The 13973-nt window shown below is 39.8% G+C and overlaps 1 protein-coding gene across 2 annotated transcripts in view; it reads right to left on the bottom strand.

Annotated features, from left to right (window-relative positions):
• The window catches only part of SMOC2 (SPARC related modular calcium binding 2), a 308253-nt gene that overhangs the window by 52116 nt on the left and 242164 nt on the right, over positions 1 to 13973 (bottom strand). The window lies entirely within an intron of this gene.

Raw genomic sequence — 13973 nt, 5'->3', positions numbered from 1 at the left:
GAGGATAATTTGGGAGGGAGACGATAATGTGGAGTCATTATGGGTAGAAATATATGGAAATAAGAATAAATAAATTCTTATAGGGGTTTGCTATAAGCCACCAAACAAAATAGAAGAGGCAGAAGATGAATTACTTAGGCAAATAAATAAGGCAGCAATCAAAATGATGTGATAATAATGGGAGACTTTAACTATCCTCATATAAACTGGGAGACTGAGTCCTGTGAATCTCATAAAGAAAACAGGCTTCTGACTAGTTGAAGACAATTATATGTCCCAAATGGTGCAGGATCCGACCAGAGGGGGCACCCTACTAGACTTAATATTAACCAACAGACCTGACAGAGTAACTAATGTGCAGGTAGAAGGACACCTAGGAAATAGTGATCATAATATATTACATTATAGCTTGTTCTTCAATAAGGGAATCTCTTGAGGGGCCACAAAAACAATGAACTTTAAGAAGGAAAAGTTTGATCAACTCAGAGAAGCGCTTAACATTATAAAGTGGGATAATGTCCTCAAAAACAAGAATACTGACACTAAATGGGAGACTTAAAAATATCTTAAATTCTCACTGTAAGATGTATATACCTTATAGGAATAAAAGGGTCAGAAATAAAATAAACCAATATAGATGAATAAGAATGAATAAGTTAAGGGGGCAATAAATGACAAAAATAAAGCATTTAAACTACTAAAAGAGGACGGCAGTGAAGAAGCATTCAAAAGCTATAGAGAAAAATGTAAAATGTAAAAAACAGATAAAAGCCGCAAAAATAGAGACAGAAAGACTCATTGCCAAAGAGAGTAAAACTAACCCCAAAATGTTCTTTAACTATATAAATAGCAATGGGTCAAAAGAAAGTGTGGGCGCTTTAAAAAATGATGAGGAAGAAATTATAAACTGGCATCAGGAAAAAGCAAATATATAAAAAAAATTATTCTCCACTGTATTCACAGAGGAAAATGAAATGCCAGGTGAAATACAGCGAGATATGGTAAACTCCCCAGTACAGGTCACCTGTCTAACCCAGGAAGAAGTACAGTGCGCCTACAAAAAATCTAAATAGACAAATGCCCAGGTCCAGATAGCATTCACCCCCGTATTCTAAAGGAATTCAGTAATGTAATAGACAGACCCCTTTTTTTTTTTAATCAACTGGTGCCAGAAAGTTAAACAGATTTGTAAATTACTTCAATTAAAAAATCTTAATCCTTCCAATACATTTTATGGGCTGTATACTACAGAGGAAATGCTTTTCTTTTTGGATTTCTCTGCTCTGACAGTTCCAAAAATGGACAGCAGAGGTCAGCACAGAGCATCGTGACATCAGAGAAATCCAAAAAGAAAAGCATTCCTTCTGTAGTGTATAGCCCCTAAAAAGTACTGGAAAGGTTAAGATTTTTTAATAGAAGTAATTTACAAATCAGTTTAACTTTCTGACACCAGTTGATTTAAAAAAAAAAAAAAAGTTTTCCACGGGAGTACCCCTTTAAACTCTGTTGTATGTAAATTGTTTGAGGGTTTCCTAAGGGATGGTATTTTGGAATATCTTGATAAAATAAATATGTGACTCCATATCAGCATGGCTTTATGAGGGATCGGTCCTGTCAAACTAACCTGATCAGCTTTTATGAGGAGGTGATCTCCAGACTGGACCAGGGGCAATCGCTGGATGTCGTATATCTGGATTTTTCCAAAGCATTTGATACGGTTCAACATAAAAGGTTGGTGAATAAAATGAGAAGGATTGGGCTTGGGGAGTATGTTTGCAAGTGGGTAAGTAACTGGCTCAGTGATAGGAAACAGAAGGTGGTTATTAATGGTACTTATTCTGATTGGGTGACTGTTACTAGTGGGGTACCACAGGGGTCTGTCTTGGGTCCAGTTCTATTTAATATATTCATTAATGACCTTGAAGAGGGGTTGAATAGTAAAGTAGCAATCTTTGCAGATGATACTAAACTCTGTAAAGCGGTAAACACAATAGAGGACAGTGAACTGTTATAAATGGATCTTGATAGGTTGGACGTTTGGTCTGGGAAGTGGCAGATGAGGTTCAACACTGCTAATTGTAAGGTAATGTTCATGGGGAAGAAAAATCCAGGCTGGGATTATGTATTAAATGGGAGAACACTAGGGATGACTGAAGTGGAAAAGAGCTTGGGAGTCTTAGTTAACAGTAAATTTAGCTGTAGTGACCAGTGTCAGGCAGCTGCTGCAAAGGCAAAAAAAAATCATGGGGTGCATCAATAGGGGCATAGATGCCTATGACAAGGAAATAATTCTAACGCTGTACAAATCACTAGTCAGACCACACATGGAATACTGTGTACAGTACTGGGCACCAGTGTACAAGAAAGATATAGTGGAGCTGGAGAGGGTTCAAAGACGGGCAACCAGGATAATACGGGGAATGGGAGGACTACAGTACCCAAAAAGATTATCAGAGTTGGGGTTATTTAGTTTAGAAAAAAGAAGGCTTAGGGGAGACCTAATAACTATGCATAAATATATCAGGGGACCATACAGAGATCTTTCCCATGATCTATTTATACCCAGGACTGTATCTATAACAAGGGGGCATCCTCTACGTCTTGAGGAAAGAAGGTTTCTACACCAGCACAGACAGGGGTTCTTTACTGTAAGAGCAGTGAGACTGTGGAATTCTCTGCCTGCAGAGGTGGTCATGGTGAACTCTATAAAATAGTTCAAAAAGGGGCTGGATGCATTTTTGGAGAGTAATAACATCGCTGGTTATGTATACTAGATTTATAGGGACAGAACGTTTATCCAGAGATTTATTTTGACTGCCATATATGGAGTCGGGAAGGAATTTTTACTTCGAGTCTGTTTTTTTTTTTTTGCCTTCCTCTGGATCAACTCAGTAGGGACTCATTAGGGTTATTGGTTGAACTTGATGGACTACGGTCTTTTTTCAACCTTATGAACTATGTTACTATTTTCCCACAGTCCCATCCTTCTCATTTTATGCACCAACCTTTTCTGTGGCACCGTATAAAATGCTTTGGAAAAATCCAGATATACAACATCCAGTGATTCCCCCTGGTCCAGTCTGGAGCTCGCTTCCTCATAAAAGCTGATCAGGTTAGTTTGACAGGACCGATCCCTCATAAACCCATGCTGATGTGGAGTCATACATTTATTTTTATTAAGATATTCCAAAATAGCATCCCTTAGAAAACCCTCAAACAATTTACAAACAAAGGAGGTTAAACTAACAGGCCTTTAATTCCCGGGGTCACCTTTTTAAATATTGGCACCACATTTGCCATGTGCCAGTCCTGGGGAACAGTCCCTGTTACTATAGAGTCCCTGAATATTAAAAATAGGGGTCTGTCTATTACATTACTTAATTCCTTTAGAACACGAGGGTGAATGCCATCTGGACCTGGTGATTTGTCTATTTTGATTTTTTGTAGGCGGCACTGTACTTCTTCCTGGGTTAGACAGGTGACCTGTACTGGGGAGTTTACCTTTTCTCACTGTATTTAAGCCGGCATTTCATTTTCCTTGGTGAATACAGTGGCAGTGGAGAAGAATTTGTTTAAAATATTAGCTTTTTCCTGATCCCCGTTTATATTTTCTTCCTTATCATTTTTTTAAGGGCCAACACTTTCATTTTTAACCTTTTTGCTATTTATACAGTTAAATAACATTTTGGGGTTAGTTTTACTCTCATTGGCAATGCGTCTTTCTGTCTCTATTTTTATCAGTTTTTTACATATTTTACATTTTTCTCTATAGCTTTTTAATGCTTTTTCACTGCCTTCCTGTTTTAGAAGTTGAAATGCTTTATTTTTGTCATTTATTGCCCCATTAACATTTTCATTCATCCATATTGATTTTCTTTTATTTCTGACCCTTTTATTCCCATTAATGTATATACATCTTAAAGTGAGAATTTAAGAGATTTTTAAAAGTCTGCCATTTAGTGTCGGTATTCTTGTTTTTGAGGAAATTATCCCAATTTATATTGTTAAGGGCTTCTCTGAGTTGATAAAACTTTGCCTTTCTAAAGTTCAATGTTTTTGTGGCCCCTCGAAAGATTCCCTTATTGAAGAACAAGCTATAATTTCCTAGGTCACTATTTCCTAGGTGTCCTTCTACTTGCACATTAGTTACTCTGTCATGTCTGTTGGTTAATATTAAGTCTAGTAGGGCGCCCCCTCTGATCGGGCCCTGCACCATTTGGGACAGATAACTGTCTTTAGCTATAGTCAGAAACCTTTTTCCTTTAGGAGATTCACAGGTCTCAGTTGTTACGCCGAGCGCTCCGGGTCCCCGCTCCTCCCCGGAGCGCTCACGGCGTCTCTCTCCCTGCAGCGCCCCGGTCAGTCCCGCTGACCGGGAGCACTGCACTGACATGGCCGTCGGGGATGCGATTCACACAGCGGGACGCGCCCGCTCGCAAATCGCATCCCAAGTCACTTACCCGTCCCGGTCCCCTGCTGTCATGTGCTGGCGCACGTGGCTCCGCTCTCTAGGGCGCGCACGCGCGCCAGCTCTCTGAGACTTAAAGGGCCAGTGCACCAATGATTGGTGCCTGGCCCAATTAGCTTAATTGGCTTCCACCTGCTCCCGGGCTATATCACATCACTTCCCCTGCACTCCCTTGCCGGATCTTGTTGCCTTGTGCCAGTGAAAGCGTTTAGTGTTGTCCAAAGCCTGTGTTACCTGAACTCCTGCTATCCACCTTGACTACGAACCTTGCCGCCTGCCCCGACCTTCTGCTACGTCTGACCTTGCCTCTGCCTAGTCCTTCTGTCCCACGCCTTCTCAGCAGTCAGCGAGGTTGAGCCGTTGCTAGTGGATACGACCTGGTTGCTACTGCCGCAGCAAGACCATCCCGCTTTGCGGCGGGCTCTGGTGAACACCAGTAGCCTCTTAGAACCGGTCCACCAGCACGGACCACGCCAATCCCTCGCTGACACAGTGGATCCACAACCTGTAAGCCGAATCGTGACATCAGTCTCCCAGTTTATATCAGGATAGTTAAAGTCCCCGATTATTATCACATCATTCTAATTTGCTGCCTTGTTTATTTGCCTCAGTAATTTATCTTCTGCCTCTTCCATTATGTTTGGTGTCTTATAGCAAACCCCTATCAGAATTTTTTTTATTTTCATCTCCATATATTTCTACCCATAATGACTCCACATTATCGTTTCCCTCCCATATATCCTTCTGCAGTGCGGCCTTCAGACTCGATTTCACATAAAGACAAACTCCTCCCCCTTTCCATTTTGTCCGATCCTTCCTGAATAGACTATAAACCTGTATGTTGACCGCACAGCTATTGTCCAACCAAGTCTCTGTTATACACACTATGTCATAATTTTCCTCATACATCAACCACTCCAGTTCCTCAGTTTTATTGGTCAGACTTCTGGCATTAGCCAACATGCAATTTAAAGGTGTATGTTTTTTCTTCCTATGAAGCCTAGCCCTATTAACTATTCTAACCCCTCTACCCCCAGGTATATTAATAAGTCCCCCTCTCTATCTACACTATCTCCCCCTCTTCATTGTGGGTTCCCTTCCCCCCAGTCCCCAGTTTAAACACTCCTCGACCCTTCTAGCCATCTTCTCCCCAAGCATAGTTGCACCCTCTCCATTGAGGTGCAGCCTGTCCCTACAGTAGAGCCAGTATCCGACAGCGAAGTAGGCTCAGTTCTCCATGAACCTAAACCCCTCCTTCCTACACCAGCTACTGAGCCACTTTTTTCCCTCCCTTATCTCCCGGTACCTCTCTGGTGTGGCTCGTGGTACAGGCAATATTTTAGAAAATATTACCTTGGAGGTCCTTGCCTTAAGCTTGAGGCCTAAGTCCCTGAAATAATTTTTAAGGACACTCCACCTACCTCTTACTTTGTCATTGGTGCCAATATGTACCATGACTGCTGGGTCCCCTACAGCCCCACCCAGAAACCTGTCAACCCGATCCGCGATGTGCCGAACTCGAGCGCCAGGAAGACAACACACTGTTCGGCAATCCCGGTCTTTGTGACAGATCGCCCTCTGTCCCCCTAATAATTGAGTCCCCCACTACCAGTACCTGTCTGGCCTTCCCTGCACTTCTCCCTCCCTCCTTACTGACACCCCTGGCTGTCAGAGGCAGAGTCCTGCTGCAGTACTGCTAGCTCTGAAATGGCACCCCCCTCATCTGCCCACCGGGCAAACTTGTTGGGGTGTGCAAGTTCAGGACTAGCCTCCCTGAAACTTTTCCCTCTACCCAGTTTTCTAACTGTAACCCAGCTCGCTGCCTGACTATCCTAGACTTCCGTCCCACTAATCTTCCCCCACCTCTCCAAGTTGTCAATGCATCTCAGTGTTGCCAGTTGCTCCTCTAGATCCAGAATCTGGGCTTCCAAATGAACAACTTGCAAACATCTTGCACAACAATATGCACCCTCAAACTGCTGTTCAAGGATTGCATACATTGTGCAAGATGCACAGTGGACTGCCTTTTCCAACATGGAGGCCATATTAGATTTGGGGATTGCAAAAATTGACAGTAAAAAAAAAAATCAAATATTTCAATTAAAATGTTAAGTCCCTCTCACTTTTATACTTACACTCACTTGTATACTTCACACTCTTATGTACAGACACACAATCACTAGCTCAAACATTCGCTTAGTGTACTTGCTTTTAAAGTTACCATCTCTCTCTTCCTTTGCCTGGAAGTGAATGCAAAGGATAGCTGGCTTAACAGCTGCAATTTATTAGCTGTTAATTAATTAACTACTCCACCCACCCTCCATCTGTATTTCTCCCAGACAGGGAAAGAGAAAAAAATGAAATAATAATTTCACAGAAATGCCCTCAATGCTCACAATACTTCTTACAGTATTCCTTTAATTTTAAGTTCCTCTCACTTTTATACTTACACTCACTTTATACTTCACACTCTTGTATACAGACACACAATCACTATCTCAAACAATTGCTTAGTGTACTTGCCTTTATAGTTACCAGATACCACCTCTCTCTTCCTTTGCCTGGAAGTGAATGCAAAAGGCCACTGGATTTTGTTGTTGTAGACGAGTGTCTATTGAAGGCCTCCAGGCCTGCCATAACTGTACTCATAATACACCCTACCACCCAGTTATGGCTCTTAGAAGGCATGGAGGAAAAAGCGAGAATGTAACTGCAGCATCTATAAGGAGTAATCCTTACACATAATGTTATTTGACTCAATGGTTAAAAGGATCACTCCCAGTCCATCCGGATACACTTTATTACATACCTAGTGCAGGGCCTGTATAGCTCATGTAATTCTACATAAGAAAACTGATCTAACTGCTCATAGCAACCAACCACAGTTCATCTTCTTATTTTAAACTGCTCTAGCATAATGAAAGCTTTAAAGGGGTACTCCAGGGAAGTATACATATATTAAAAGCTCCAAAGCCATTACACTACCTGGATATGTTACCTGTAAACCATCCTGCCATATATGCATATGGCCTCTGTTGTCTTCTCTGGCTACTTGATATCCTTTGCCATTCTTCTTTCCCCTTGCCTACATCTCCCAGAAATCATTGCAGCTCTGCTCTGCCAGCCCCCCATCAGAGATATTCAGTGTCTTATTGGCTGCACACACTTCCCAGTTCTCTGCACTAAGGGGAGCATGACTCATCAGTGCAAGGCAGAAACTACATGGTCTGTGTCACTCAGGAGGGTGGGTGCTGCTTTCAGATAGGGATCTGGACAGAAACAGAGTGGATAGCTGGATGATGTCATTCCCTCACTTCATGCATGTAATTGACAACCAAAGAGGGGAAACTGCTCTATATAGCTAATGAATGATATTTAGACAATTATACTGGTTGATGAGAGGGAAAGGATGGGCTATCGGTTTAATTCCCTGGTGTACCCTTTTAATGTAATGTTGCTACTGGTGACAAAACCAGTTTTCTTTTTTTATAAATAAGGCCTATAAAGTCTATGTGAAAATTTCTATTCACACTTATCATACCTTTCATTTGCATCAATACTTCATATTAGTTTTGCATGCCATAAAAACCAGGTGTATAAAACAGTTACCTGGCTTAATATGTAGGCACCAAATGAGTAAACGTTCTCAGAAAATATAGACTTACATCATATACATTCCTAAAAATATGTCTCCAAACTTGTCACTGTAATACAGAGGAGACCTGAGAACACATAAATATCACTAATACATAATTCCAGTTATGTTAAAACCTCTTAAACCTTAACATTTAAACTATGAATCACATTTTCCAGTATGACTCCTTCAAAAGGGAAGGATTACCTCCCTAGCTCACTAAAAGCTTCTAAAAACTCTTCAATGGCTTAAAACAATGTCATCATAGGATTCTACAGGGCAGCCCTGAGAATTTCTACTAGAAAAGTAACAAACAAGCCATATTGGTAACCTTCTGAAGATTGCAAAAGAACCTGATGGTACTATACAAATGAATAAATGGCACTTAGGAAGATGTATAGACACATTCAAGTGATAATCCCTACATAAATATTAGATCTGTAATGATAGTGTAGACATCATGACACTATTCCTACCTTCTATGTGCAATTCGTAGTCTTGACACGCAAATATCTTTATTGCCAGACAACCAGAATGAAATCGAGGCATTGGATACACATGTCACATTAACCCATGATCTGTATAATCCCAACCGCTAGTATTGATTGCATCTCAGGTGGAGTCCAGGTGAGCTTTCCGGACACATGTCAGATGCAATGGGCAGCTATGATAGGCACTTAAAGAATAGGGGGATGGGTTATCGCATATATATGCTAGCTCTTACACTAATTAGTTACATGGCCGCCATCAGTGTCATGTCCGCAACATGCTCCGCAGCAGCTATTGATGAATCTGATTCCCGATTAACTGCAAAGAGGGAAACGCGTGGAATCGCAAGAATCGCACCATCAGAGGATCTGACTAGCCTTAGTGTCATAGCGGACCATGCCGAAGCAAGCCCAGGAACTCTGTTTTTTTTCTCTGTATTCATTAACAGCATCTGTATCAACGTTGCACTTTTCATCTGCTATATGAACTTTACTTATGTGACAGTCATCTACAAGCTATGTGCAATAAGAAGTATACATCATGCTGATGCAATATTTGGCACTTTGACATTTATAAGGACTATGTGCAATAAGAAGTATACACTAATACTGAAAGTGTGACATCTGCTAAGAAAAAACGCTATGGTCTGTGCAGAGTGCAACATATCATCTGATTTGTCGATGGCAATATACACGTGCTAAACTATGGCTGAAGCTCTATACAGACATTTCTGCAATACCTACGTTTCAGATTGCAATTTTGGTTGCAATATGACTTCTATGTGGACTCTATATATACATTAGACTTGGAGTCAAGATACTATTATGAAGGACACAGAGAGTTGTGACTGAGTATATGTACGAACCTGAGTACATTCCTCCTGGCAATTTAGACTACTGGTATATGCTCTATTACTATGGGGGAGATTTATCAAAACCTGTGCAGAGGAAAAGTTGCCTAGTTGCCCATAGCAACCAATCAGATTGCTTCTTTCATTTTGCAGAGGCCTTCTCAAAAATATAAGAAGGAATCTGATTGGTTGCTATGGGCAACTAGGCAACTTTTCCTCTGCACAGGTTTTGATAAATCTCCTATATGTGGACACTATGATGGCGGCATAGAACAATGTATGTTTGTATAGAATTTTTTAACAATATTTTTTGGAGCTTTTTATCAAGACGAGAATAAATGTTATGTTTTAAATCTCCTCCTCTAACAGTGCGATCTATACACATGAAGCAGCTTCCCTTATATTTATTGAATAGTATTCATATCAGCCAAATAAATCATGCAGATCATGGCTCTATTTAAAGGCTATTGACACCTTTGCATTATTTTTTAATTTTTATTGTAGATGCGTCTCCTAAAGGTAAAATGAAGCAATTTACTAAATAGTTTTTACTAGAAATGTCCTTCCATTGAGCTTCACCTCAGACAAAGATTAGAGAAGTCTGTCAGGGTCTTATGGACTTCTGATGGACATTTTGCTATCTCAGTGTTAGGCTAGGTTTATATACGTGTTGTGTCATCCGTTCTGAACAGATTCGTTCATTTACATTAACGGATCCAAAGAAATGGATGACAGACGGATATGAGCAGAACACTCTTCCGTTTACATCCATCGCCATAGACTTCAATAGGATAAAAACAGACATGTCCATTTATTCTTATTTTATTTTTTTTTACAAAAAAAAAATTGAGCATGCAAGTTTTTTTTAAGTTTTTTTCATTCAAAGACAAAAGCAATGTAAACTGATACAAATAAAGACCTATACAGAAATCAATAGAGCATTAAACATATCAGTTAACTTCTGTCATGCCCAAATGGAACAGAGAAATGGAAATCAGGCGAAGAAGCCAACACAGGGGTGAAACTAGGCATAAAGTTAACAGCGGGGGGAGGTTAGAGACCAGTTCAGATAGTAGGGGAAAGAACCAAGGAGAAAAGCTAGAAAGAGAAGGGAGAGCAGAAAATGACAGGCTGCTATAGAGAGAGTCACATAGTTTGTTTACAAGTATATAGAAAAAATACAGCTCATTTTACTGGCTATATATATATATATATATATATATATATATATAGATAGATAGATAGATAGATAGATAGATAGATAGATAGATATAGATAGATAGATATAGAAATATAGATAGATAGTTAGATAGATACTGTAGATTTTATTTATATTGTGCTTTAAAGAGTTAATTTCTATAGAATTTCAGACATACTGAAAAATATCACAGCCTTTTCCATATATTGTGAAATTGAAGAAATGCCTTTTAGGGTGCATTCACACCATGATTTTGCTATACAGTTCCCGTATACGGTTTTGTATAGGAAAACCGTATACAACCGTATAGAAAACCATATATATATAAACATTATATGCAAAAACATATAATACAAGAAGCATCCATCCCGGTTGCATACGTTTTTGGTTTTGGTTGTGTGCGTTTTTTCCCCCATAAACAATACTGCAGCCTATTACGGTTTTGTGTCCTGTTTAAAAACTTATACGAACCATATACCTTTTCTTTAATAACTTTGAAGTCAATGAAAAATGGATGGGTCTACAGTGGCATACAGTTTTTACGATACATTTTTTCTTGCACATGGCAAACCACACCTACTTTCCTTGGAATTTCAATAAAAGATACTGAACTTTATTGCAAGAAAGTGTTAATCAAAAAAGTATGTTTTTTTTTCTTTTCTTTTTCTAACCATATTTCTGGTGAGCTCCACACCTGTCTGCGCTGCGGTGGGTCGTACTGGGTGAGCTGACCACAACGCTCATTCTACTATATTTGCATACAGTTTTGTCAGTTGTTAAGGCATACGTTATGCAGAAAAAAAACTGATGCAAAACAGTATGGCAAAATTGTGAAGTTAATGCACCCTTACAGAGAATTTCCAATATATGAAGATCCAATATATGAAGACACTATACAAAGCAACAAGAAAATCTGTCTATGTTGCCCATAGCAACCAATCAGAGTTTAGCTTTCATTTGACCAAAGAAGTTTAAAAAACTTGAAATCTGTAATGTGATTGGGGTTGGTTGCTATGGGCAATAAAGCTTTTTCTTGTAGACAGTTTTGATGAATCCCCCTAAGTTTCTATGGTTCTGTAGTACAGAGCTTTGAGTTTGCATTAGGCCTTGAAGGGAACCTGTCATCATGACAAGGCAGTGCAGTCCACCAACATCATGGTATAGATTAGGAGAGCTGACCAGATGATATAGTCAGAAAGGTTTTAGTTATACATGTGTGTTATTTATGTAAATTTCTGCTCATTCCAACTTTAGTCCAGAGGGTGGACCCAATTGGCAACTGACAACCTTCCCTGCATGAGTGTATGGATATACAGCTGTTAGTCACAGATTAGGACCACTTACTGGACCACCTAATTGATCCTGACGGGGCGGATGTGCCGATGTCAGCCACAGAGGGACTACAAAGGGAACTCCTGGCTGCCGGGTAGCTCTGTGTGTCCACTTGTAGCAGTGGATTTGCACAGCAGGAAATCCGCTACTATGAGTGGACACACAGAGCTACCTTGCCGCAAATGGGAGCTTACCCTGCAGTCCCCCTGTGACTGCAGACAGCGCATCCACAGAGTGAAATATGCTGCGGATGTGCCCCAGGTGTCACTAACCTTAAACTATATATCAATCTGCTCTGCTTCTTCTGCTCTTTAATATGCTTCATGCATATTAAACTGAATTTTCAATCTGACAGCCAAACTAAAGGCTTTTAGGGGTACAATTTTGTTAATGAACAAAAACTTGGCTTTACATGTATAATAATTTATTTAAAGGTTTCATCAACCCAATTCATAGAGATTTGTTCACTGCAGTCAAGTATCAGTTCAGTAAAGTATCAGATCATCAGGACATTGTTTGCTTCTATTGTACCTATTTCTTTCCTTCACTCCCTTTAAAGGAGAAGTATCATACTAAACTAGGGATATTGGATAAGTTTTAGATTGCGGGGGTCTGACCACAGGGGCTCCCCGCGATCTTCTGTACAGAGCCCTGGCTCTTCCCGGGAGCGGCGCTTCATATATGTCTATAGGAAAGTCAAAGATTGCTGAATGGCTCTCCCATGGGAATATATGGGGGGGGGGCATGGCGGCCCCCGCTTTGGGTGGGGGTATGACGCATCGCTCCCGTGGAGAGTGGGGATAGGGGATACGTTTTTTAGTATCACATATGTCATTTCAGTGGGTGCAGGGCAAGTTTCTTATTCTTACTCTCATTTTGATAATTGTCATTGTCATTAAATGTAAAGTTTTATCTCTGGACTTTATTTTTGAATAATGCTATAAAAGAAGCATTTCATAAGAATAACTTCCAGATGTAGAATGAATCGGATTGATTATGGACAGACACATAGTGCCAGTACCATATGATGTTTACTGTTGCATCAATATACAATGTAGTTCTTCTGGGAATATATTAATACTTGCTGCACAACTGGCATGCATCCAGTATATAATGCTTTCTTTTAGCATCTTGACATAACTGTTAAGTAAAACCATTAGTATAACTTCAATTTTCTAACTTGACAACTTTATATTTAGTAGATTTCTCCCTCACCTTTCCACTGGCTGCCATTTTCGAATATGAAGCCAGCTGGCCTGCACATGTTTTCTACCTTGACACATAGACGCTCACTCTTGAGAGGCTCGATAGAATGATTCTGTGTCTTGCAAGAAAAAAAGTCCTTCTGGCACAGAATCTGTATTTTTCCATTCTGTCAGGGTTACTTTTAAGATAGACTTTCCAAGCCAAATGCTTCAGTCCTGTTTATCTGTGCGTCTTAGTGAGGTGCTACAGGTTTACTTTTGCACAAGCATATGACTTATGACTGTGTATGGCATTGTTAAAATATTTATTTAATAAATCAACACTATAAATGAGAGACTTTTTTTGTCTCTGTGGATTATATTACACTCCAATTTTTAGTCACTAAGTGTTGAGAAAAACAAGAAAATATTGTAAGTCTTCAACCCTCTTCTAGCAAATGCAACAACTATAGTAATACCTGAAATGTTTGCCCTTATCTATTTATTTATTTTTAAGTGTATCTGTAAATAAAAAAAATAAAAAAAAACACTTTTGACTTGTCCTTTTATCAGTCAGGGTCTTAGTATTCAGACCCTGACTGATAACAAGAATGAGCATGGAGAGAGCATCTCTGTCGTAAGCTCCTTTTCTTGCTCTGTGTCTATAAGACCTGGGCAGCCCAATAAACTTGCATTGCATGTTCTTCCAGGTCACATGACACAGAGCCGGGAGAGAACGTGCTAAGCGCATACTTCTCCCAGGTCATTCTCATGATTGATCGGGTTCGGAAAATGTCTTTATAACATATGAAAAGTTT

The sequence above is a fragment of the Hyla sarda genome, chromosome 3 (assembly GCF_029499605.1).
Source record: "Hyla sarda isolate aHylSar1 chromosome 3, aHylSar1.hap1, whole genome shotgun sequence".
Taxonomy (NCBI): domain Eukaryota; kingdom Metazoa; phylum Chordata; class Amphibia; order Anura; family Hylidae; genus Hyla; species Hyla sarda.
Note: the sequence above shows the minus strand (reverse complement) of the source record. Positions and strands in the feature narration are given on the sequence as shown.